We start from the raw sequence: 26,416 nt of genomic DNA, 5'->3' as shown, positions 1-26,416 counted from the left end.
AAATGAATACTAAAAAAGACCTAAACTGCTCAAATTAATAAAATATATTTTTACTAAACTGCTCTACACTGAAACGTGAGTCAAAGATAATTCCTTGGATTTACTATTATTTTTTAAGTGGTTGTAAATATTTTTTTGGGCTGAATTTAAGCAAACAAATTAAGCTGAACATCACAAAATGTTTTGAAATTCAACACATAAATCGTTTGCAACAATTTTGCAGAAATATTTTTTTTTTAGTGTACCATAATTCACGATTGCCACTAGTGCATCTTTTTACATTTGCATTAAGACACTAAATATATATACATTTCATTTCCAAGAAATTTAATTCTAATATTAACCTGCATTAGCATTTACATTATTGTCAAATGTTTTCGTAACATTTTTGAAATCACATTAATTGTGCGGTAAAAAACTGATTATTTCTCAAATGTCATTAAAAACAAAAATACAAAGTCCTAAAAATCACAGAACTGTTCTGTCACTGTACACTACAATGTATTTATCAAAACAAGTACTGCCTACTTTATAACTAGATTAGGTGACCCTTTTGCAAAGAAAACCAAAAGTGAACATTTTAGTGTTTTATTTATTATTTTGGAAATACTGTTTTGATTGTTTGGATTTTATATAATTAAGAGAACATGCTGACAAAATTATAGCTAATTTTGTTGTTCTTTTAGGATTTTGTAAATTCATTTTTTATAATAATTATTTTTAAAAACATCTCAACTATGAATATGGAAACTACACTATACTGTACACCATTAAAAAAAACTAAATAGCAAACACAAGCCAAGATAAACACTTTGCACATACATAAACCTCCAATTTAAAATTCAAAGCCATCTTGAATCATTTAACTTAATACAACATCAAGTTTAAATTATTTGAAAGAGTTGTGTTATTTGAACTGCATTTAATCTAAAACTGTATTCTAAGACTTCTCTTCCTTAATACATTAATTACAGCATCTATAAATGTACTTAAAAGATACATTTGTCTTTTGGATAGTAATCATGTATTTATGTACAAATTGTAACAGCAGCCCTGACTAAACGTAATTTGGGTTGCAGTGTAACCTTATCGCCTGTCAGCTTTCTCTGACACCTGGCTGATGCTATCAGGTGAGATAGGCACGTTGTTGTATGTGACCTCGGTGTTGGAATGACAGATTGTATTCTTGTGGTTGTTTCTCTTATCAAGTCATTTCTAACCGCATGGTAAAATAAATGGCTTTTTGTCACACAGGTGGACATTTTTTGTCAACTGTACAATGAGACATTATGAAATATGATTAAGTGTTTTTAACCACCTGCCTAAAAAAAAAATCAACAAGTCACACTTTATTATAAGGGAAAATTGTGTCTAGTAACAAACCTTTGACTATGACTTTGCCTCGATATATTACTAATTTACTTTATATTAAATGTTATTATAGCAGTGAGGTTTGGGTATTGGGTAGGATTAGGGACTTTGGTAAGTATAAATAAACAGGCAATATCTTAAAAAAAAAGTGTGAAATGGCGTCACCAAAGAGCATTTAAATGAATACTTTGTTCCACAAGTCTTTAAAAGGCATCACCTTTTAAAATAATAGTTAAATAACTAATCACAAATAAGATGAAATATATTGTGCTATAAAGTAATGATTAAAGGTTATACAGTTGAAGTCAAAATTATTGCCGCTCATTGTTTTATTTATTTTTTTAATATTTCCTAAATGATGTTTAACAGAGTAATAAATTTTTTACTGTATGTCCGATAATATTTTTATTCTTCTGGAGAAAGTCTTATTTGTTTTATTTTGGCTAGAATAAAAGCAGTTTTTAATTTATTTTAACCATTTTAAGGTTAGAATTATTAACCTTTTTAAGCAAAATTTTGTTTAAATTGTCTACAGAACAAACTAATCTTATTCAATGACTTGCCTAATTACCCTAACTTGCCTAATTAACATAACCTAGAAATGCATTTGAATTGCACTTTTAGCTGAATAATAGTACCTTGAAAAATATCATATTAAATATTAGCATGACAAAGATCAATTGTTAGAACTCAGTTATTAAAACTAATGTATTTAGAAATGTGTTGAAAATAAATATAAAAAAAAAAAAATTAACAGAAATTTGGGATAAATATACGGGGGGGGGGGCGGGGGGGGGGTAATAATTCCAATAATTCAGACTTCAACTGTACACTTTTCGGCCACTTTAATATGTACACCTGTCCAATTGCTTGTTAAAGCATATTTCTATTCAACCAATCACATGGCAGCAACTCAATGCATTTAGGCATGTAGACATGGTCAAGACGATCTGCTGCAGATTTAGAGCAGCATCAGAATGGGGAAGAAAGGTGATTTAAGTGACTGTGAACATGACATGGTAGTTGGTGCCAGACTTAGGGCTGCTTTGAGTATTTCAGAAACTGCTAATTTACTGGGACTTTATACACAACCATGTCTAGAGTTTACAGAGAATGGTCCGAAAAAGAGAAAATATCTAGTGAGCAGCAATTCTGTGGGTGCAAATGCCTTGTTGATGTCAGAGGAGAATGGCCAGACTGGTTCCAGCTGATAGGCTGATAGAACAGTAACTGAAATATGCAGAAGAGCATCTCTGAACACACAACACGCCCAACCTTGTGGCACATGGGCTACAGCAGCAGAGGACCACACCAGGTGCCTCTCCTGTCAGCTAGGAACAGGAAACTGAGGCTACAATTCACACAGGCTCATCAAAATTGGTCAATAGAATATTGTTAAAACGATGCCTGGTCTGATGAGTCTCGATTTATGCTGCAACATTCGGATGATAGGGTCAGAATTTGGCACCAACAACATAAAAGCATGGATCCACACTGACTTGTATCAAAGGTTCAGGCTGGTGGTGGTGTAATGGTGAGGGGGATATTTTCTTGGCACACTTTGGGCCCATTAGTACTAATTGAGCATAGTGTCAACACCACAGCTTACCTGAGTATTTTTGCTGACCATGTTCATCCCTTTATGACCACAGTGTACCCATTTTGATGGCTACTTCCAGCAGGATAACACATCATGTCATAAAGTGCGAAGGATCTCAGACTGGTTTCTTAAACACGAAAATGAGTTTGCTGTACTCAAATGCCCTCCGCAGTCACCAGATCTTAATCCAATAGAGCACCTTTGTGAGATTGGCATCATGGATGTGCATCCGACACATCTGCAGCAACTGCGTGATCATGTCAATATGGACTAAAATCTCTGAGAAATATTTCCAGTACCTTGATGAATTTACGCCATGAAGGATTAAGGTAGTGTCCAACCCGGTACTGAAGGCAAAGGGGTGTCCAACCCGGTACTAGTAAGGTGTACCTAATAAAGTGGCCAGTGAGTGTATGTAGAAATAAAAAATTGTTAACAACATCAGTGGCCATTAAGCGATCTGCAGCATATAATTTACTTCCACCCGTTTTCAAGAGATTGGCCGTGATTCAATACCCAGATATAATCACTTCACATCAAAAACTTTTGCAGCAATATAAGGAACATTACCAAGCTGCCGAGAGTGACTTTTGATGAATATGTAAATAGGCCTATGTGCTGCTCACTTAACTTTCTCTGTTGATTTCCTCTAACAAAATGGACACAACCAAAGTGGCACCCAAGAGAATGAGGTAATGAGGGAGCAACTGATCATAGAGATATGGATATGTTTGCACAAACTTTATCATCATCTCCTGCGTCAACAAATGAGGTATTTCAAATGAAACTATAATACAGCAGTTTGATTCGATCATAGTTTTCGATCTTTTTTTTTTTTTTTGATACGATATAGCTACTGTAGATCTGGCTATAGTTTAAGTTATCTTTTTAAGACATTACAGCTGTACTGATTTAAAAAATTGAAGCAATTACAGAAGTGTAACAGTTCTAATGGCAGATAATTCTACACGGTCTGATACTTTGTTACATGTTAATACTAAATTACAACTAAAATATGTTTATTTAAAGACAAAACAACACCTGCTTAAAGAACTTGGAGAACTTGGAGAAACCGTTAAAACGTACTGGCTTTAATGGTTAAAACTTGATGGTTTGTAATGTTTTTAGGGTATTTGTAGGGAACACCATTTGAGCATCTGTGATGGTTCTGCTTTTCTAATCAGTTCATTACAATATATTTGAAGCTCTAATGATTTGGATATTTAAAGTTTCCAGAGCAATTTAACTCATGACAAAATATTCATTAAGATTGTTACATGTTCTTTAGTTTCTTCAGTACATCAATATGCAGAGTAAGTCACAACAATTAAATCTTGTTGGACAGCAAGGCTCAAAGTAAAGGTTGTATTTGAATAGCCTTTGGACAGGTAAACAAAGTCTATGGTTTTGGCTCTGTCTCTGCTTCCTTTGCTCAGTAATCCTTTATTTTCTTGCCATTTTGAAAAAAATAGGATGTGTGCAAGGTTCCTGAATGTAAATTCATCCAAATAAAGCCTCCAAATAACCTGAATGGTTAGTGCCTCCACTTCAGATTCACTGGTCAGGAAAGACCAGACCAGCATTCATTTGACATGGAAAATGACAGTGGACGGTGGTTTCAGAATCAATTTGCCTTAAAACCATGACCTCCTCAGCCTGCCCACCATGAAATTTGCCCACTGTCCCAATTGGGGTGTGCACAGTCACCCAACCAGTACTCATCCTGAAGCACATTAGGTGATTTGTCACTATACATATTTGAATAAGTTAAATGACACTTAGCAGCTTAAACGATTGAATCTCACACATGCCTTCAAACTACCAGCTCAAATAAGCTCAACAGTGTGAGCACAAATATTTTTTTAGCTGAATGCAAATGTGGCTTATAATAACAATCTCACATACTGTACATCACAATAGCCTCGGTGTAATGTATTCATAGAAAGACAAGTTTAGCTCTTGCTGGCGTTGTATAAACACATTGGTTATCAGCCGTCATGGCAGTATCGGCATTTCACCGCGCTTTGTATTTGCACAGTGGCCACAAATATATATATACAGTATATATATATAGACCCTAGATTTGAGCGGCTTTCATGGGCTACTTTGGCTAATTGCCTGTGTTTTCCAGGTGTGACCCAACCAAAGGCACGTTATATTTAGTTTTACATGTGACATCTGTTTCGAGGGCTTGTTTGTTTTGCACGTGGTGCTGTTGGTATTCTGAGCGTCACAGGTGGATAACTTTCCTTATTAAGCCTTTCGTATTTACATGAAGCCACGCGGCAGGGGTCTGTCGCAAAGCCATTCCACTTTTGAATTTTATGTTATTGACACCCAATATGCCTAAAACAAACATCAGTTTGTGGAGGATACTTAAAAGTTTGAATAAACTCGTGTCGTGTTTCAGTGAATGACACTCGCTGGTTGCAGGTTGTATTGTTTTTCCTAGAATAAGTCATGTTTTAATGAACTGGACTTCTTTTTTATCATCCTACAGACACTATATATGTCCATTCTTGTGAAAATAAAGCATCCGGAGATACAAATGAACCTGTCAGGCACCTCTAAATCTGACTTTTTTAATTTAAGTAGTGACCATTTTGTCCATCCGTGGCAATAAAAGGTTTCTTAAAGGTCCCTGTTGGCCAAATGGCTACATCCTTGGTTTTTTATCTTACGTGCTTCAGTTAGTGTTTATCTGCTGCTCTGACGTCCTGTTGGGAGGGGAATTCAGCCAGATTTATCCACAGGTGCAGGACACCTTCTATCACTTGACCCTTTAATTTTGCCGCGCTGGTGCTCGATTTGCAAACCCCAGGGTTTTTAACAGGCCCTTGGGACCGGCATCTGATAAAGAGCAGCGCTGGAAATCTTTTTCCAAGATGGTGCGGGATTCCAGAGGGGTCAGGATGGAGGCTGGGGGGAAGGAAACGCTGTCAGTGAGGCCTCTTTGTAGTTGCCTTTGTTGCAGGTGTTCTGCCACTCACTATTATCCTCTGCTGTCTATTCATCATCTTTACCTGCGTGACATCTGCTAAACTAAGACACATTACTACCAGTAAAGAGACTTTACGCAAAAAAAAAATAAAAAGAAGAATCAGCATGGACTGGGAAGTTGCTCACTTAACATGTTGTCTGGGTTTTAGTAGGTCTGAGAATCACATTTGGTCTACAGTTTAAAGTGACTGATTAAAGGAGAACATCTGCAAGCAGTTGTCAAGAAGAGTGAAAACTAATCCAGCAATCAAAGGTCAATGATTTCATTCATTCGTTCATTCATTTACTTTTCGGCTCAGTCCCTTTATTAATCAGGGGTCGCCACAGCTGAATGAACTGCCAACTTAGCAGATGCCCTTCCAGCTGCAACCCATCACTGGGAAACACCCGTTAGCTCTCATCCACACTCATACACTACAGGCAATTTAGCTTACCCAGTTCACCTATATACACCATTGGACTGTGGGGGAAACCAGAGCACCCAGAAGAAACCCATGCCAACACGGCGAGAACATGCAAACTCCACACAGACCACTGCTACCCACTGCACCCCCACACCACCTCCATAATTTCAGGATCATAATTTAAATCATAGTTAATCTAAAAAAAATGCCATTCCTCTACTTTCTTCTATGAAAGGTTGTTTTGTTGGTTTTGTCTCAGTGATAAACTGTATTTACATTTTTTTCAACTTAAACTCATTCTGAAAACATAGTTCTATATACATTTCTGGAGATCACGAATTATGTAGCCAGAAGTACATATGGCTACATTTCGTCTTTAAAACGAACGCTACAGGGCGGTATGACTTAGCAGCTGAATGCTAAATTCCATATTGACGCTTTCCCGCTGTTACCAGTTTGTCCAGTAAGTTGTCCATGTACGTCTGTAGACTTGAGACACAGAGAGAAGCTGACTATGGTAACATTGTTCGAGTCTGGTGAAGAATGATTCCAGAAGGCGAGTGAGACCTGAAGCCAAAAAATACAAGTTAATAACAAGGTGAAAATGTGGAAAATTTTGAAAACGGGGTAAAAATTTGGTGATTGCTTTTTAAAACTGTTAGGTTTAGTAAAGTGGGCAGGTGAGTCAGTCAGTGCTTTTGAAAACACTATTGGTTGGGTTTAGGGAAGAAGGAGGGTGGGTCAGTCAATCGGTAAGTCAGTCATTCATTCAGTCAGTCAGTCAGTCCACAGCAACCTCTGGTAGATTTACGTGAGAACAGCAGGTGTGAATGGCACTCGTAAAAGAAATTCGAGATCCCAAAAAGCATACACAGTGGCCTCTGGTTGATTTACGAAAACAAATATTGCAATAAAACGTAACTCCTGGGACATATTTGGCTTTCAGAATGAGACTGGGTTTTTTTCCTGCAAAAAAAAAAATACAATATTAAACATGATTGGTAAAAAATGACTTTAATGCTAGCAGATTTGTGGAAAATAACAGGCCTGTTTTTAAAGATTGATCAGTTTTCGTTAAAAAAGTTTTTACTTCAGGAATCTGAATGTTGCACTCTAATAGTTGGATGACACATTGCAACCATAAGTGGAAAGACTATTTTTAAAACACTTCCACATATTCTTCCAAAACAGTAATAAAATCAGAATACTACAAGATTTTTTTTTTTTTTTTTTAACTATAACATTTATGATGGGTACATATTAAATCTTCCTTTCTTTAGTCTGGGGCCCTGAAAGAAAAAAAGAAAAAAACGTTGGCTTTACTGTCTTTAAATTAAGATGAACAATTTAAGCTCACAATGTGTTTTTAACTTGTCACACTGAATACTTTCAACTCCTGTGGGATGATGTCAGCAAAATACCTGACCACCACCAATGACCATCCAGCATCTGGGATCAGTTAGAGCTACTTTATTCTCGCACCTTTTGTGTCAAGTGTGTGTGTGTGTGTGGAAGTGTGAAAGGGAGAAATAGTGCATGTTAAGATGTCAGCATACACACTATACATTTCTTTCTTTTCGGCTTAGTCCCTTTATTAATCTGGGGTCGCCACAGCGGAATGAACCGTCAACTTATCCAGCATATGTCTTACGCAGCGGATGCCCTTCCAGTTGCAATCTATCACTGGGAAACATCCATGCTCACTTATTCAGCCTACCCAATTCACCTATACCACTTGTCTTTGAACACAGTTGGGAAAACCGGAGCACCCAAATGTGAACGCAGGGAGAACATACAAACTCCACACAGAAATGCCAGCTGACCCAGCCCAGACTCGAACCAGCAACCTTCTTGCTGTAAGGCGATCGTGCAACCCACTGCGCCAATGTGACACCCACAGGCTATACAATTTAAAATATATAAACCTGAGTAAAATCTTTATTTGTACATCTGCTGTGTGTGCACAAACGCAAGTACACATCCCACCCAGCCATCTAAACACTTCAGCTGGATTAAGATATAGTTTTCAGAAAGTTAAACAACACAGGACTGGTCAGTGTCTCCGGCCGTTCTGGAGCATGTAATGAATACAGGCCGTAGAGGAGGAGTTTCATGCATTAGCTTGTCATATCAGTGGAGATCTCAGGTTTTCAAAACACTCTAGGATGACATGAAGCTTGTGGTATGTGAGAAACTGTTTTGGCCTGACTTTCTATCTTAATTTGTCAGTCTCATATTCTCAGGGGCCAAAGTCTGACTCCGGCGGCCATAAAGGAGTCTGTTAAGTCATCGAGACACCAAATGGATGGCAGTGAAAGTCAATTAATAAGGCATCGTGGTGACAAGTCAACCCAAACCACTGTGAAAGGAAGATTACACAATGCCGATCTGTTGTATCATCGACAACTTGAGCTAGTCGGCCCTTTGCATGCCACATACAGTAAACATTGACCTTTTCCCTCTTTCATGCTGTGCCTGAGCACACAAACTCCGCTCTCGTCGGTATGCGGCGGGCTTATCTGACAGGCATGCTTTGTCAGACGCATGTGATTTGATACAATGTCTGTGGGCTTAGTTCGTTTTAGCAGTAATGACAGATTAGTCCCACGTAATTGCCTCTCAATTGACTGTAGACATAACAGTGCTTGTCTTTTTCTGACAGAAGCTCAGATGCCATATGAAGGCGCAGTGAATAAGTTAAGTGTTTACCCCTCTAAACCACGGTTCAGGTATTCCGCTCAGCTTTGTTGAGCTGCCACTGGCAGAATGACAGCTGCCCCATCTGTAATTAATTTCTGATTCCTATGTACACAGACACCATTTTGCACGTCCCTGCCCTCTCACGTTAGCATTCACAAGGCAAATCTTTGTTTTCATTTTTCAGCTCTGGAAACACAATAAGGTTTTTTTTTTTTTTCTTGGTGCACAGGACGGGTGTGTATGTAACTTTTTCACCTTGTTTTATGCTGGTGATGACTTGTTGCGAGAAGAGAAGTCATCAGGTGAATGGCATTTGACATAAGACCTTAGCAAACACTCTCCTACAACAACTATTACTGTATATCCTAAGAGCTTTTTTTCAAACTCATTTATTCAGGGGCAACACGGTGGCTCAGTGGTTAGCAGCACTGTCACCTTACAGCAAGAAAAACGCTGGTTCGAGCCCTGGCTGGGTCAGTTGGCATTTCTGTGTGGAGTTTGCATGTTCTCCCTGTGTTCGCGTGGGTTTTTTCCATGCAGTCCAAAGACATGCACTAAAAGTGAATTGAATGAACTAAATTAGCTGTAGTGTGTGTGAATGAGTCTGTATGGGTTTCCCAGTGCTGGGTTGCAGCTGGAAGGACATCCACTCTGTAAAACATATGCTGGATAAGTTGGTGGTTCATTCCACTGTGGCGACCCCTGATGAATAAAGGGAATAAGTTGAAGAAAAATGAAAGAATGAATAAATCATTCATTCAGGATACAGATCTTTTATATATTTTTATATCTTTTTGACAGTTTTAATCATTTAAAAAGGTCGACACATCTAACAAACATATGCCTAATAAATTTGGCTAGGGGGATAATCAGTTATTAAAATGCGATGTTTAGCATTTCACAGATAGAATGGGAATGCTATGTTAAATGTGCTTTTGAAGAAAGTACAATACGTAGTATGGTCTAAAAATAAAACTGACCCAAGTGAGTAAAAATCGACAATTTAAAAAAAAAAAAAGAATCAGTGTCACATCATGAGTGGTGTATTGTAATTATTAATTATGCTATGTTTTGCACAACACCATGGTCTTTTGACATGAAGAGATAAGTGGTTCAGTTCACAGTATCCCAAATGAATTTAGTCTCTTATTGTTGTGTTAAAAACTATTAAAGATCATACAACTTTAAACATGTCATATCCTTTTCCCTTTTTTAAATTACTGAATTATTTTTTTTCTTGCTTAACTTTGATAGAACCTTACGTTGTAAAGACTCACTTCTTAATCCACGATCATAGACTTTATGCCAAACCCTGCAACAGTCTGCAAAGGTTGTTAAATCAAATTGCACTCTGCTTTGTCTTTTTAAAAAAGCAAAAATCAACAACATATAACACATCCAAACATGTGCAAATATGCAATACGTTCTACTTTGCAATGCAGCAGTCCTATGGATTTAAAGTTTGCGTTCATTTAATTCAAACTTTGTTGTCACATTTGTTCCCACATCATCAAAAGATATGATATTACAGGTCCACATTGACTAAATGTAATCATTTGTAATGTTTAAAATTCTGAAATAACTTTGCACGAGCTTACATTTCAGATCTTTTACATCTGTAGAAATTAATGACAGATACAAATGTTTTGGTCAGTATGTCAATTAGTGAATTTTCATTTATATTCACAAGCCCTATAATGCTGAGACCCATTATTAAGCTCATCTCTAAAAATACAAATGCTTACCTGTTAGTTATTTGTATTTTCAAATCTGTAGTCAGCACTTGTTTTCCACGTATTTGAAATACCTATATTGGGGGTTAAATAAATATTTGGTTATTTTTGACCAATTTCTCTAATCTAATCAAATTAAATCAAATCACTTTTAGTCACATCATCATCAGCACTATGTGTACTATGATGAGTGAAAAGCTTAGGTGCTGGCTCCAGACAGTGCAAAATACAGACTGTGCAAAATACAACAACATACTCCCAAAAAACATAACAATACACTTTAAAAAATAAAGATACACGAGCTGTCACTGGGGTGGTACCTTTTCAAAAGGTACACATTTGTAATTAAAGGGTCCATATTGCTACCTCAAAGCATATATTAGTATCTAAAAAAAATTAAGAGGAACACTTTTGTACTTTTTAGGTATTAATATGTACCCTTGAGGTATTAATAGACCTTTTAGGCACCTTTCAGGCACCATGGTGCCAAAACTATTTTTGAAATTATCCTAATTAAAAGTTTTAAATAATAAAAATAAACAAATATGGTTTGTTAAAAATGATTATTTAGCATTTTACACGAGTATAATATTGCATTTTATTTTTAAAAATTAAACCATGAGTTGCATTCGTTGGTACTCACATTTAATTCAAAATCATTTAGCACAATAACATGCAGTCACACAGCCAAGTGTAAAGTGTTCATGTAGATGTAACTGTTTAGATTTTTTTAAATTGATCAAAGTAAAAACTGTCAAATCATACATACAGCACAGTTGAGGTCAAAAATTATAAAAAATAATCAGAAAAAAAGTTATTTATTTATTATTATTTATTATTAATTAATTCATTATTTTGCCAAAATAAGAGGGATCACACAAAATGGATGTTTATGTAAGTACATTCCTCAATATATTTCAGATAAAATAGAAAATATTGTTTGGAATAAAAATTCCCCTATCTGTTTTTTTTTATACTTGATTATAATGATTCTTGACCCTGTTAAAACTGACACATGATCAAACAGTCAGAATATTCACATTTTTCCTACATTAATCCTTCGATCAAGATTCATTCTTTATGCTATATACATGTTTTTATAAAATATATAAAATATATATATAAAACATATATATATATATATATATATATATATATATATATATATATATATATATATATATATATATATATATATATATATATATATATATATATATATATATATATGTGTGTGTTTTTATGTCATAAAGATACATCAGGCCTTTTGGTAACTTATTTTGCTCAAAACTATTTGAATTTTTTATTTAAATTTTATTTCAAAACTTGTACCCGCATACCCCTCAGTAAATGTGTAGTTGCACCCCTGCATGTTGGCACAGATAGACATGTACACAGTCCAAAAAAAAAAAAAAAAGGTGTACACAGTCTGATTGCTGTTGGAAAATTATTGTAGGCAATATTGTTTAAAGTGAGGATTGGTTAAAATGCAGTGCATGGTGGGGATGGTGGAAATGATGGTGGTGAGAGAGTTTCTGTAAATGTTTCATTGTTAATTCCCACTGTCTGTCAGTTTCTTGTTGATAAATCAATGACGTGAATGTTCTAAATCTGTAAGATGAACACTATTTCCAGGGCAGCTGCCCCTCAGTGGAAACTAACTATAAAAGCTGACACCTGTTTTCAATGAAACAAGTGGTCCGGTCTCCAACTTGTGCAAAATAATAAAATCGCTCTGGCACAAAAGGTAATCATATACTCTTCATCATAAATGCGTAAAGGAGTTCTGACAGAGTTCAGGCATGGTGCGCAATGGCTAGTTCTGAAATCCTCAGCCTTACTGAAGGCCAACCCTTTGATGGCAAGCAAAAAATACAAATAAAAATTCAATCAATATCAATAAATGAAGATGCTGCAGACTGTTTTCATTTGTAGACATATTTAAACATCACGGCTGAGCACATTTTCAAGTATAGGATTTGCTCAAGCATAGTATTTGTAACAACCCGCACTGGATCGTCAAGTTGCATGCAGGATATATATAGCGTTAAGTGCTGGTATTCAGTTCGTTGTGACTTTTTTTTTCTTACAAAAAAATAAAAAGAGAATTATGTCCCAGCTAGTGTCAACCTGTCCGCCCTTCACAAGTAAGGAGTGTTTCCATGCTGTTGAAACAACAACACCCTCTTGAAACAAATTTGGCATTTGACTGATATGAGTGATTTGTGTTTCTCAATGAAAGGTGTTGCAAAGTTAATACTTTCTCTACCGCATTGTGCTGATTGACAGACTTGAATAGAGTTCATATTTTGTGCTTCATTTGTTGACCTAAATTCAAGCTGTGGGTGCACCTGTGCAGTTTATCGCCAGTGTTTTATCTGCTCAATCTGAAATATGTTTCACTGCGGTTGATTGCATACCTAAAGAATACAATAATGGGTTATTTTGAATGCTTGGACATTTGTAATTCTCTGAGCCTCTGCAGCTATTTCATTGATACTCACTCTTTTGTATTTGTAAGGCCTTGTAAAAAAACATTTAAGAGGAGTGTTTTGAATACTGTGAATGTAACTTAAAAGCAATGCAATGATGGTGATAGTGTATTGGATTAAGTTGTAACACAACAGTGTTTGACAACTTGAAATCATTCATTCATTTTCTTTTCGGCTTAGTCCCTTTATTAATCCGAGGTCGCCACAGCGGAATGAACAGCCAACTTATCCAGCAAGTTTTTACGCAGCGGATGCCCTTCCAGCCGCATTCCATTTCTGGGAAAACAAAAACACCCAATGTGGGGCTCAAACCCACAACCCTAAGATTGAAATTCTCATGCTCTACCAATTGAGCTAGCTGGGCTGGCACTTACAATTGTTACATAAAAAGCTAATTCTACCTGATTTAATGCGTCAATCAGTTTTCTTGGTTAAATTAAACGGGTGCAGTAGGTGACAAGATTCAAAGTTCAGATTACATTAGGTTTTGTAAGTCATAGATTAGGTTATTTTAAATATGGAGACTGCTGTAACTATTGCGGATTGGGAGGGGGGACTAGAAATAACATTAATATATGCAAACATGTTTAGTCATAATGCGATGCAAAATTAAATAACGAGAAATCATTAATAAAATGAATAAATCATTAAGTATTCACTGTTTTTTTTTTGCCAATTGAATTAACAATGCACTTATTGAAAATATATATCGCTATAAGTTTTTCATATATTTTATTTAGAATTGTTTGTTTCTATTTAACACAAAAGAAGATATTTTGAAGAATGCTGGTTGCTTGCAGCCATCAACTTCCATAGTAGGGAAAAAAATGCTATGAAAGTCAGGGGATGTCAGCTACAGGTCTCCAAAAAACTCTAATAGTTTTTGAAAAATGAAGGATAGACAAATGATTTTCATTTTTGGGTGAACTATTCCTTTAAAACAGAACCAAATGGGTTTTATAATGCTCACAAAGAGACCTTTTGTTTTTGAAAGCTTGTGCAATAGGCTATTATACTTCATATCTGTATATGTGTTGACATAAACAGATATTAACAAACTACATCAAAATTCACAATAATGACATAAACATTTTAAGTTGCAATTGTATTGCTTGATTGTAACTGTTATTAATATATTAAGCATATTTACTGTTAATGATATATGATTTAGGTGACGCAGTGACTCAGTAGGTAGTGCTGTCGCCTCACAGCAAAAAGATCGCTGATTCGAGCCTCAACTGGGTCAGTTGGCGTTTCTGGTTCCTGTGTGGAGTTTGCATGTTCTTCCTGCGTTCGCGTGGGTTTCCTCTGAGTGCTCCGGTTTCCCCCACAGTCCAAAGACATGTGGTACAAGGGAATTGGGTAGGCTAAATTGTCCGTAGTGCATGAGTGTGAATGCGTGTGTATGGATGTTTCCTAGAGATGGGTTGCAGCTGGAAGCACATCCGCTGTGTAAAACATGTGCTGGATACTTTGGTGGTTCATTCCGCTGTGGTGACCTTGGATTATTAAAGGGACAAAGCCAAAAAGAAAATGAATAAATGAATGAATATATATATATACACACACACACACACACACACACACAACATTATTCAATTTGAGTAACAGCAAACCGCAGCTAAACAAGAAAATGTCAAATAGTCATTTATTTTCCCTTTTGTCACTATATATCATACATTTTCTGCTGTCATGCACTCCACATTCACAATATGCATGATATAGAATATATATGAGATGCTAATTAAAAAATTACTGTTTAATAATTATGATGTTCTATGTATTTTAAATCACTTTGCTATTCCATTTTCAAAGTTTAAAAGAATATAATCATAATTCTGTATTAGTGTTGTAATGAATTGGTGTTTTATTATGTGTTTTTGCACAGAGGAAGCTGAAACACGTTGGCATTTATTTCATTTTTTAAAAATTGTCTTCTTTTATTATAAGTGTTGCTGGAGTTCCCTATTTTTACTATTGTTGCATTTTGTCCATGCACCTTGTAAGGTGGTTTGAGTGCTTCATACCTTCCCTTATTCATTCATTCATTTTCTTTTGGCTTAGTCCTTTTATTCATGAGGGGTCGCCACAACAGAATGAACTGCCAACTTATCCAGCATATGTTTTACATAGCGGATGCTCTTTCAGCTGCAACCCAGTACTGGGAAACATCCATACACACTTATACATACACTATACGGTCAATTTATTTTATCCAATTCCCCTATAGCACATGTCTTTGGACTGTGGGGGAAACCAGAGCACCTGAAGGAAACCCACGCCAACACGGGGAGAACATGCAAGGTCCACAATTATCTTTTTGCTGAGAGGCGACAGTGCTAATCATTGAGCCACCGCCAACAGTTATTATCAGGATATATATCAAATATAATCTGTATTAGTATCAGTTTATTTGTATTTAGCATTTTAATGTTCTGTTTTAAATGTAAACTGTGGTCGAGGACATTAAGTCAGAAACTGAGCACAATGCACCCCCATCTGCTTATCTCTCCCTCTTATTTTACCAACCAGTAACATCCCCTCACAGCAAGATCTCATGTGTCCAAACTGCAAACAGTCCTTATGCGCTTTTCAATGGCCGTGGCGCTTTGCATGTCTCAACTTCACCTGCTAAGTGTGCACAAACACGGAGAGAAACTTTCCCCGATTGTCTGATAACAACAGATCTGCTGTCCACAGATGTCGGATTCAAAGTGTGCATTGTCAAGGTCTCATCATTAATCATATTGACCTTGTCACACATATTACTGTTATTTCCTATTCACAAGTTATTACAGGCTACAAGTTGCAGGGTTGCGCTCACTTTTTGTTTCCCAGTCACTGCTCTTACTTTACTATTATTATTTTTATTAGTAGCATTATTATTATTATTATTATTAATGAAAATTATTGCTTTAAAATTATTGCAGCATTTTTTCAAGAGTTCTACATGAATATTTAATGTCTATTTTGTGTAATTTCCAGGTGAAATTATTTATTTTCTTCCAGTCAAGTAATTATTTAGGTGACACTGTGTCTCATGCGTTGGTTAGCACTGTTGCCTCGCAGCAAGAAGGTTGCTGGTTCCAGTCAGTTGGCATTTCTGTGTGGAGTTTTTATGTTCTCCCCGTGTTGGCGTGGGTTTCCTCCAGGTGCTCCGGTTTCCCCCACAGTCCAAAGACATGCAGTATAGGAACTGAATAAACTAAATTGGCCTCAGTGTATGAATGAATGTGTTTAGTTGTTTCCCAGTATTGGGTTACAGCTGGAAGAGCATCCACTGTGTAAAACATAAGCTGAATAAGTTGGCGGTTCATTCCGCTGTGGCAACCCTTGATAAATAAAGGGACTAAGCCAAAGGAAAATGAATGAATGAATAAATGAAGTAATTATTTTAATATGTTTGTTTACCATTTATATTCAGTTGCCCTTGCAAATTATACAAGTAAGTGTATATTATTTGTTTAGATCTATCTATCTATCTATCTATCTATCTATCTATCTATCTATCTATCTATCTATCTATCTATCTATCTATCTATCTATCTATCTATCTATCTATCTATCTATCTATCTATCTATCTATCTATCTATCTATCTATCTATCTATCTACAAACTATCCATTTTCCTATGCAGCTCTTTTGAATATACAAGTTATTACAGGTATCTCATTGTCAAGCCCAAGGTTGTTAGTACATATTTTAATGATATAGCTATTGACCATGTGGGGATGTCATTGGCCCATGAACATTTCCTATTTGTTATCAAACTATTTCATAACTGTAACAAGAGGCAATTCAATCATAACTTCATGTTACAACAGCTATCATAACATTATCAATATGTGGCTCTTTTTAGATTTTCGGAAGCTATAGAAATTAAAAATGTAAAACAGGAAATACACTAGGACCATTGTTTTTGTTTACATTGTTTTAACTTCAAAGTTATTCAAATACCTTTAACTTTGAATAACTTATGCTGGCTATGAGGATTGTCAAATAAACTGTGATCATTATTTGACAAAAATATATTTTTGTGGGATTAACGTAAATAGACTGACATAAAATGATGCAGTTATTCATGTTGACATTATTGAATTAGTTCTGCATTCATTAAACTTAGGTAATCAACCCAGGCTTATTCTGAAAACATGCCTCTATAGAGATTTCTAGAAACCGTCAAATATGTCCCAGGGGCGACGTTGCAGTTTTTGTTTGCGCAAATCCACCACAGGCTGCTGTGTACGCTTTTTGAGATTTCAAATTTCTCTCGCGAGTGCCATTCGCGCCTGCTGTTCTCACATAAATTCACCAGAGGTAGCTGTCGACTGTTTTACTGACTGAATGACTGGCTGACTGATCGATCGACTGATTCACCCTCCCCTTTCTCTAAACCCAACCAATAGTATTTTAAAATGCACGGATTGACCTGCCCACCAACCTCCCTAAACCCAAATGACAAATGTAAAAGGTAATTTAAAAAAAGAAAAGCCCTCTCTTCTCTCCGTCTCAAGTCCACCGACATACATGGTGAGCTAACTGGACAAACTTTTAACAGCCAGAAAGCCTTCCATACGAAGGCAATCGGTCAGCTGGTAAGCACAAAAAGAAACGACGTCATACCACCTCGTAGCATTTTAAAAATGAACAGCAGCCACAAGTACTTCTGGCTACATAATTTATGATCTACAGAAATGTATATAGGGCTATGTTTTTAGAATGAGCCTATGTTACAGATAGTTCACTGAGAGTTCAGAGGAATTATGGGTCATGGGAGCTGAAATTCACTGAAACCACAGAAGATGGTCTCACTAAATACACTGGTTAAAATGCTTAGGACTGAATCTATAGAGAATAGTGGGAGTGTTAGTATGTCAGCATGGATGGGCCTAAAATGTTAACCATTAGCACAGTGCTGAAAACCCCCTAATGAACGAGTGATCCCTAACGTTTGGGGACCACATACTGTACGAGTCAATCCAAGTCCCCCAAGAAATCACAAACCGCTCATGGAAACGAAGGAATCCAATCCAAGAGCGCTTAGACAGGCGCCATTTTTTCTAAACAGTGATTAAGTTCTATCGAATATCAGCACGGATCTTAAGTGCTTTTCTGATGAAAGCTCACCCGTCTTGATCCTCCTCATATAAACTTGTGAAATTGGATCTTTCAAGTACTTGGGTAACAATTAAGCTCCTGCAAGGTAACCATTAGACAACTCTAGCACACACTGAAGCCTCTTTACCTAGTGAAAAATCTCTTCTCAAACTTTTTTGTTCGTCCCTCAGGCATCACTCACAAGGTTTCACTGACAGCTACAAAGACAGGAATTTGTGGTCGTTGATCCGGTAGCATAACAGTGTTTTTTTTTTACTAAGCGATGTCTAAACAAATGTCTTCAAATGGAGTGGTTCGGTAACCCGGGCAGGCCTCATTCATTCCTTAGGCAACAATTACTCCCCATAGACTCTGCTAATCCTGAAATATGGACCTGTGACTAATGTTGGAATTTAGCAAGAAATCAGCTCTTGTTTCACGAGGCTTTATTGGAATAAAGCATGATGCGGTTCCAGTGATGAATGGTCCCAGGCAAAGTGACTGGGCCGGGCCTCTGTCTCCTTGTCTTTCACTATCACTTCAGCGCGAGTGCTGATTGGAAGTGTCACAGAGGCATGTAACAAGCCTCTTCAGCTCATTGCCTGAGAGATAAGTTGTCATGTCAGTAGCAATTCTATACAGCGTACATCTGAGATATGCTGGATGTGTTTGCTTTTAGAAGAGGCATAAAGGACTTTTTCTGTTCAATGTACTTGAACCTTTAGCACATTAAACTGCCAAACAGTTTATGAAGAAAAAAGAGTGACAACGAATGCCATGAAGGATGACATTCTGGAAAAAAAAAAAACATATGTATTCTAGAATCTAGTTCTGTCTTGTTAATACATGCTGTAATACTATGGGATCAAATTTCAGCTAAAAGTATCATGGTCACGAATCAAAATACAATAAGTGTATTTAAAAAAGTGAAAACACATGTAAAATTATAAGGTACAAAAATGAAAACTAAATCCAGAATAAGAAACCATAAGGTCAAGGAAGATAATGAGCATGAATAAAAAAATTTAAATGTTTAAAGGGGTGGTCCACTATGATATCATATTTTAAACTTTAGTTGATGTATAATGTAGCTTGTGAATATAAACAACATCTCTGAATGTAATACACTCATAGTTCAATGCATAGAAGACAGCGTTAGCTTAGCAAAGCCTACAGCGAACAAATTTTGGAGACTTTAAATACATCTGGGTTAGTGAGATCATAAACGCTTCAGGTAACACGCATTCACCACATACACCCCATGCCGTGAAGGGGCGTGGCCAGAGGAGCTGCAATGTTAAAGCAGAGAAAGCTAAAATGGCGTCCACAGAGCTTCTTCTGTTTCTGTATTAAGGCTTCCAAAGGACATGACACCAAGAAAGAAGTGTTTACAATTTAATTTTAATTATGTCCTAGAGAATTTTAAAACATATAGCTAGCATTTGACAATGGACAGCTTTCAGAATCTTTCTCAGTTTAGTGCTGAATTTGGCTAAAACTCCTCAAAGAAGGAGCAGCTCCAACCATAATAGATGAAGCTGTGGATTGTGAGCCACAACCTGTAAGTGTTTTTATTTGATAAAATTGATCTATTACGTGCATACTGTCTAGCATTATCAGTATGTTGTAGCAATGACGTAAACAAGGATGTAAACAATGGGAAATGCTGTTTGGCACCGTTAATAGTTTAGCTACGGCCACTTTGTTTCACTCCCAAAAGATATGTGAACGTTTCATATTACTTACACATGCTTATTCCAAATATATGTGAAAGACAGCAGGAGAGCAGGCATGAGGTTCAGCTGTGTCCTCTTCATTTTCTGTCTCAGGCTCACACTGATATGGCTTACAGCTACTCTGACTGACAGTGTATTTACGCAATGACAAAGTGTATACTAGCAAAGCACTTTCTGGTGATGTGGAGCCAATCCGCTAATCACAGTCAATATGTTAGCTGACCGATCAAAGCCTCTTGTGGATGGGCTTTCGGAGATACTAAAAAATGACAGTTGTTTTTATGTTAGCAGAGTAGCTTTATATAATCAAAGATATATAAAAAAATTACATGATTTTTTACAATTGAAGCATAAGCACATGTTGCTTTGCTTATTATAAATGCAGCCACGCCTTAAAATATACTCTGGACCACCCTATTAAGTTAAAAAAAAACCTTCAATTCAAGAATTAAATTTTTCAAATTTTAAACATAATCGATATGTGTGTGTGTGTGTGTGTGTGTGTGTGTGTGTGTGTGTGTGTGTGTGTGTGTGCGTGTGCGTGTGCGTGTGCATGTGCGTCTTTTCCCTATCACCCTCGTTTCCACTAAGTGAAATTGACAGCTGCTCCTCCAATCAGCCAACCAGTCAAATATTTTTTCTGGGGTTTCAAATAATTTAAGACATCAGATACTCTAATTGCAATGGTTTCATATCGAAATATACATTTATAGTAATTCACCTCTCTGTTTGACATATCAATATATATATTTGTACTAAAAAATTAGACATCTCTCTGACATTTATTTATTTATTTTTTTGTTCTGACCTGTCACGGTATTGCACCTCATCAAGTAAATAGCCCCTATCACACATATGGACCTTTCCGGAAATTAACTGACAATTTTCCAGAAAGGTATGTATTTGTAAACAGGCTCTTTTTGAAAATACCGTTAAATTCGTTCCAACTATTTTCCAGAAAGAGAAGTTGTTACATTACCGGTAATTTGCCGGAACGCTGCGCTGTGTGAATGTGGAAGAAAGACTGCCAGAAAGAGCGCGTTCACGTCTAGAACACGCTGATGCACGACGTCTACTTTAGCCAGTCAGAACATTCATACACATTCACGTTCATGCGGCGCTTGAAAATAAATACTTTTATCTTTATATCGAAGTTGTTCACAATACTATTTAGAGCTCATTTCAGGTTCATGATTTCATAATTTACCAGTATTTTGGAATGGATGTGTGAATGGTCTTTTCTGAAAAAATTCCGTAATGTTCATGCCTGTGTGAACAGCGCTTTTTTGAATTTACCGGTAAAGTTGTTCTGGATTTTCTGGATATTTACCGCTATCACTGCGTGAAAGGGGCTAATGTCAGATCGAGCTCAACATGTAGAATTGGCACCGGCTGAAGAGAGCATACTGACACTTAACCAAGTAAACAACTGAACACAAAGAGGCCACCTGTAATTTCTTTACATGTATCAAATATTTGCAAATGACATGGATTGTTATATTATCAGAGATATTTACAAAAGCGAATCCCTTCGTGGTGAGAAACAATTGCTGTGATACTGGTACTAAACTCTGCTTTGTTTATGCTTTGTGGAATGAGAAGATTACTGTCGTCTGTAGATGTGGAAAAACACATCCTCCCACGCAGGCACAGGACGTGCACTCTCGTTCCAGTTGGCCGCTGTCTGTATGGTGTGTTCAGACGCAGCTTTTTGGTCCAGACGTGAGCCAATGCAAGCCAACAAAACAGTTGGTTTTCATTTGCTCTAGTTATTTGGCATCGTCTTGGGGCATCTTAGCCCTTAGAGTTCTGTGCCTCTGGAAAGTTTAGCCCAACTAATACTGCCAAAAATACATCACTTTCTCTCTATTAGTCAACCACCTTACAACACAAATTAAATAAACTTTAAAAATGCACATTTTAGCCTAAAAAAAAAGCTCTCTAAAATACTTGATTCTGATTGGTCAATCGTATTATTCCAAGGTATGTTATTCCCAGATAAAATCTGCTGAAACTAACACAGGCTCATCCAGGTACTTTGATTTATCATGAATGTTAGTCAGTATATACATATTTGTATGCTTGTCTGTGGTGCCGCTGTTCTTGACTGTTGGGCACTATCTTGTGACTAAATAGTAGGTCATCTATTTTTATTTCAAAAAGCTTTACAATTAATGAAAGAGTTTTTAAATTACTGATTTGTAAAATCAATGTTTTGTGTCTTATTGTTTTTGTTGCAAGTAATCGTAATAAGCAAAATAATGTATCTGTAGACATGTTGTTTTTTCAGAACAAATCTATTCAAGCTAAGGTTATTCTGTGAACTATACATTACCCCTTAAATAAAGCACAGCTCAAGTCCCTTTTAAATCAAACAGAAACTGTTTGTGTTGTGAGATCATACAAAACTCAACACTGTGCCCATTTTTATTTAAATGACTGTATTTTGTCTACAAAACTTTGCAGAACATTGGTATTATGACAACATATGTTATGTGTGCTGTCTATTTCTGTATACTAATTTCTTATTTGTAAGTCTGGACCATAAAATCTGCCTTTATTTGCATGTGTATATTTTTGCTAATAGCCAAAAATACATGGCTCAAAATTATTTATTTAACTTTCATGCCAAAAATCATTAAGGTATTGTAAATAAATGTTCCATTGTGATATTTAATAAATTTCCTATACTGTAAATTTCTAAAACTTCATTTTTGATTAGTAATATGCATTGCTAAGAGCTGAATTTGCACAACGTTTAAGGCATTTTTTTTTTATATTTACCTGTTTTGAACCCTGTGATTCCGGATTTAGTGGAACACAGACAAATATGGTCTTTTTCTATCAAACTCCACATCAATGGGAAGCTTATTTTTTCAACTTTAAGATGATTCATGAATGTCAGTTTCTAGAAATTGACACTTCTGACTGGTTTTGTGGTCCAGGGTCACATTTGATACAGTGACAACGTTATTTTGTAATTCTATGAAATGTCACTCTTTGAAAAGTGCAAATGCGCAGGCGAACCTACAACATTACACTATAATGTTTGGAGAAAACAGTATATTTTTTTCCCTGAAATAACTGACATCACATCTAATGTTTTGGTTGCCATTTAACATGCATTTTCCATCAAGTGACTTCAAGCATGATCAACTTTGCCTTTCATTCAAGGACACAAAGATGACAGTCCCCAGATCATCGTGACACTGAAGAACTCAACCTACATTGTAAACCCTTGATGTTCAAAAAGTAGCTCACTGTAACATTATTAATATTTGCCCTTTTAAATTTATCTTACAAAATCCTGTCCATTAATCATCACAACGTTTGAATATTTGATTTTGCAAATTAATATATTTCTTTAACTGTGTTTGAGAAAGTGCAAAGCTCATGTGGTGGCCTGCAAGATGTTGTTACATTGGTTTAAATTAGTGTATTGAAGTTGATTCAGTGATATAAAATAAGATCATACTTTATTTCGCTGGTCCGTTCGTTGAATTTAAGTTACACTGCATCTACATGCTAACTAATTCTCATTAGATTATATGTCGGCTATTAGGGTTGGGGTTAGTGTAAGTTGACATGTACTTGCAAAGTTTCTTATAGTCAGTTAAATGTCTGTTAAAGGAGCAGGATCAACAAATATTAAGCAGATAGTCTACTAAGACTCAAATGGACCATCAAAATAAAGTGTTACCTAACATAATAATCCCAGTCAACTTAGATGTTACTTTTTTTCCCGCAGTGCAATTAAGAAATGAACAGGAACTGCTTATAGCAAACTGGGTTATACTTAGACTAAATATACTTCATAGTTAATAGTGTATTTTGTGGTTATGTGTAAATAGGAATATGTATAAGTATACTTTTTTTTTCTTTGACAGTTGCTCAACTGCTAATCTTCTAGGAATTTAAAAACAGAACAATAGGAAGGATTATAAGTTTGTATTATGCTAAATATTTACTGTTTAATTTTTTGGTGTACTGAGAGTAAAAATACATTTCTCAGAAAGGTATTAGACACCTTGACCTTTTATTTACACATCCATGAAAAAAAGCTCAATGGCTGAACACTGAACTGAACAGCTAAACAGTGTTTGTTGGTAAATACTGATTTCTGATAAAGAAAATGTACCTCTTAAAAAGGTCTGTTACATAAACAAGGGCTGCCTGTATTTGTATAGACAAACTTTATAATCTTGTTTCAAAGATAAACTGTTAGCGATGACAAAACAACACATTCTCAGCTAAGATGATTCCAGTGCCGCACTGCACTCATTTGTGGTCATTTTTCCACTGTCTTTAATTATGTCAGAATTATTCAATATTGTATGGTAAATATTACAGTATACAAATGTAGTGGGCGGTGCGGCGGTGCAGTGGGTAGTGCTGTCACCGCACAGCATGAAGGTCACTGGTTCGAGCATCGGCTGGGTCAGTTATTATTTCTGTGTGGAGTTTGCATGTTCTCCTCGTGTTGGTGTGGGTTTCCTCTGGGTGCTTCAGTTCCCCCCCAAGTCCAATGTGAATGAGAGTGTATGGATGTTTTCTAGTGATAGGTTGCAGCTGGAAGGGCATCCACTAGGTAAAACATATGCTGGATAAGTTGGCGGTTCATTCCGCTGTGGAGGCCCTGATTAATAAAGGGACTAAACCAAAAGAAAATGAATGAATAAATGAATGAGTGTACTCAACATATAACCAATCTATAGGTTATTATAGCACCTTCCCAACTATGGGTCATTTTATCCCAATGCATTGGGTTATATAATTTAATATTAAATTAAATTAATTTTGATTATTTGATTAATTATTTTGATGAAATGTTATTTTTTTTAATTCTGGTATATCTATTGCTATTACTAGTACTACTATTAATTTTATAATTATGACTGTGTAAATAAATAACATACAGTATTCAAAAATATTGAAACTTTTTTCCATTACATTTTAGTTCCAGACACTTTTGTTAAAATAAATCAAGAATCACAAACAATGAAGAAACAGAGCAAAGTGCAGACAGTTATAAACTGTGCAAGCAGAAAATCATGTGTTGATTGAGCAGAATGAAGCTCTGTGTGCTGTAGAGACTGTCCAGCAGCTGCAGCAGGCTTCACTTAGTGTTAACAATGTACAATATATTTTAAGCACATCCAAACGATTCTAAAAGATGGTCTTGGGTGGTAAATCGGATATAAAAACATAACACCAAGAGGTCATTTGATTAAAAAAAAGAACAACATTACAGCGTTATAGCGTAAATAAACTTTATAATGCAAAAATTAATACAGCTGTTTTGTGTCAGATAAAATCAGTTGACTGTTGAAATTCAAATTTTTAACCCAACTGGTTGAGTTATTTAATAAATAACCAAATAAAGGTTATAAATAACTCAACAAAGCAACAAATATTTAACTCAACTATTCAAGTTATTATAAATAAGGTAATAAAGGTTAAAAAGCACCAAATATGTTTAACTCAACCCCATTGGGTTAAATAAATAACTCAACGTTTTTAAGAGTACTGTATATATATATATATATATATATATATATATATATATATATATATATATATATATATATATATATATATATATATACACACACACACACACACACACACGCACACACACACACTATAAGTATATGAACCAGCAGATTGAGAAACAGCTTTTTGCCCAGAACTGTCTCACTTTTGAATTCTGACCCCCACTGACTCCCCCCACCCCCAGACACCCCAAACTCTAATCATAACTTTTACTCCCAATAGTCACTGCACTATTAAATATTTGCACATTTACAACTGTACATATTTATTGCACTTTGTTGCACTAATTCATCTTGTATTGTACATGTCCACTGCACATATACATTTGTAGTTAAGTTCATATATATCTGCATTTTTCTGATTATTAATAGCAATCTCTACATATATACATTTATTGTAAATCATAGCTAATACGACCTGTATGTAATGTTTATAGTATATTCATGTGTAAATATCACCACCGTTTTTTATAACTGCACTTTATAACTTATATCCTTCACTGGCTGCTATTGCACTCCTGGTTAGACCTAAACTGCATTTCGTTGTCTTGTACTTGTACATTTGTAATGACAATAAAGTTATATCTAATCTAATCTAGTAGTACATTTATAGCCATATTTATTTGATTTGAATGCAATATATATATATATATATATATATATATATATATATATATATATATATATATATATATATATATATATATATATATATATAGTTTGGAAAAAGG

General features: G+C 35.6%; 1 long non-coding RNA gene across 1 annotated transcript in view; it reads left to right on the top strand.

The window, feature by feature from the left end:
- Positions 1-26,416, top strand: part of LOC141385594 (uncharacterized) — a 63,943-nt gene that overhangs the window by 2,318 nt on the left and 35,209 nt on the right. Inside the window, exon 2 of the long non-coding RNA XR_015491704.1 lies at positions 3,645-3,743. This is a non-coding gene — a long non-coding RNA (uncharacterized LOC141385594). The remainder of the gene's footprint in view (positions 1-3,644; positions 3,744-26,416) is intronic.

The sequence above is a fragment of the Danio rerio genome, chromosome 5 (assembly GCF_052040795.2).
Source record: "Danio rerio strain M-AB ecotype USA chromosome 5, GRCz13ab, whole genome shotgun sequence".
In the NCBI taxonomy this organism is placed as follows: domain Eukaryota; kingdom Metazoa; phylum Chordata; class Actinopteri; order Cypriniformes; family Danionidae; genus Danio; species Danio rerio.
The sequence above is the reverse complement of the archived record's forward strand: the minus strand, read 5'-3'. Positions and strand labels throughout refer to the sequence as shown.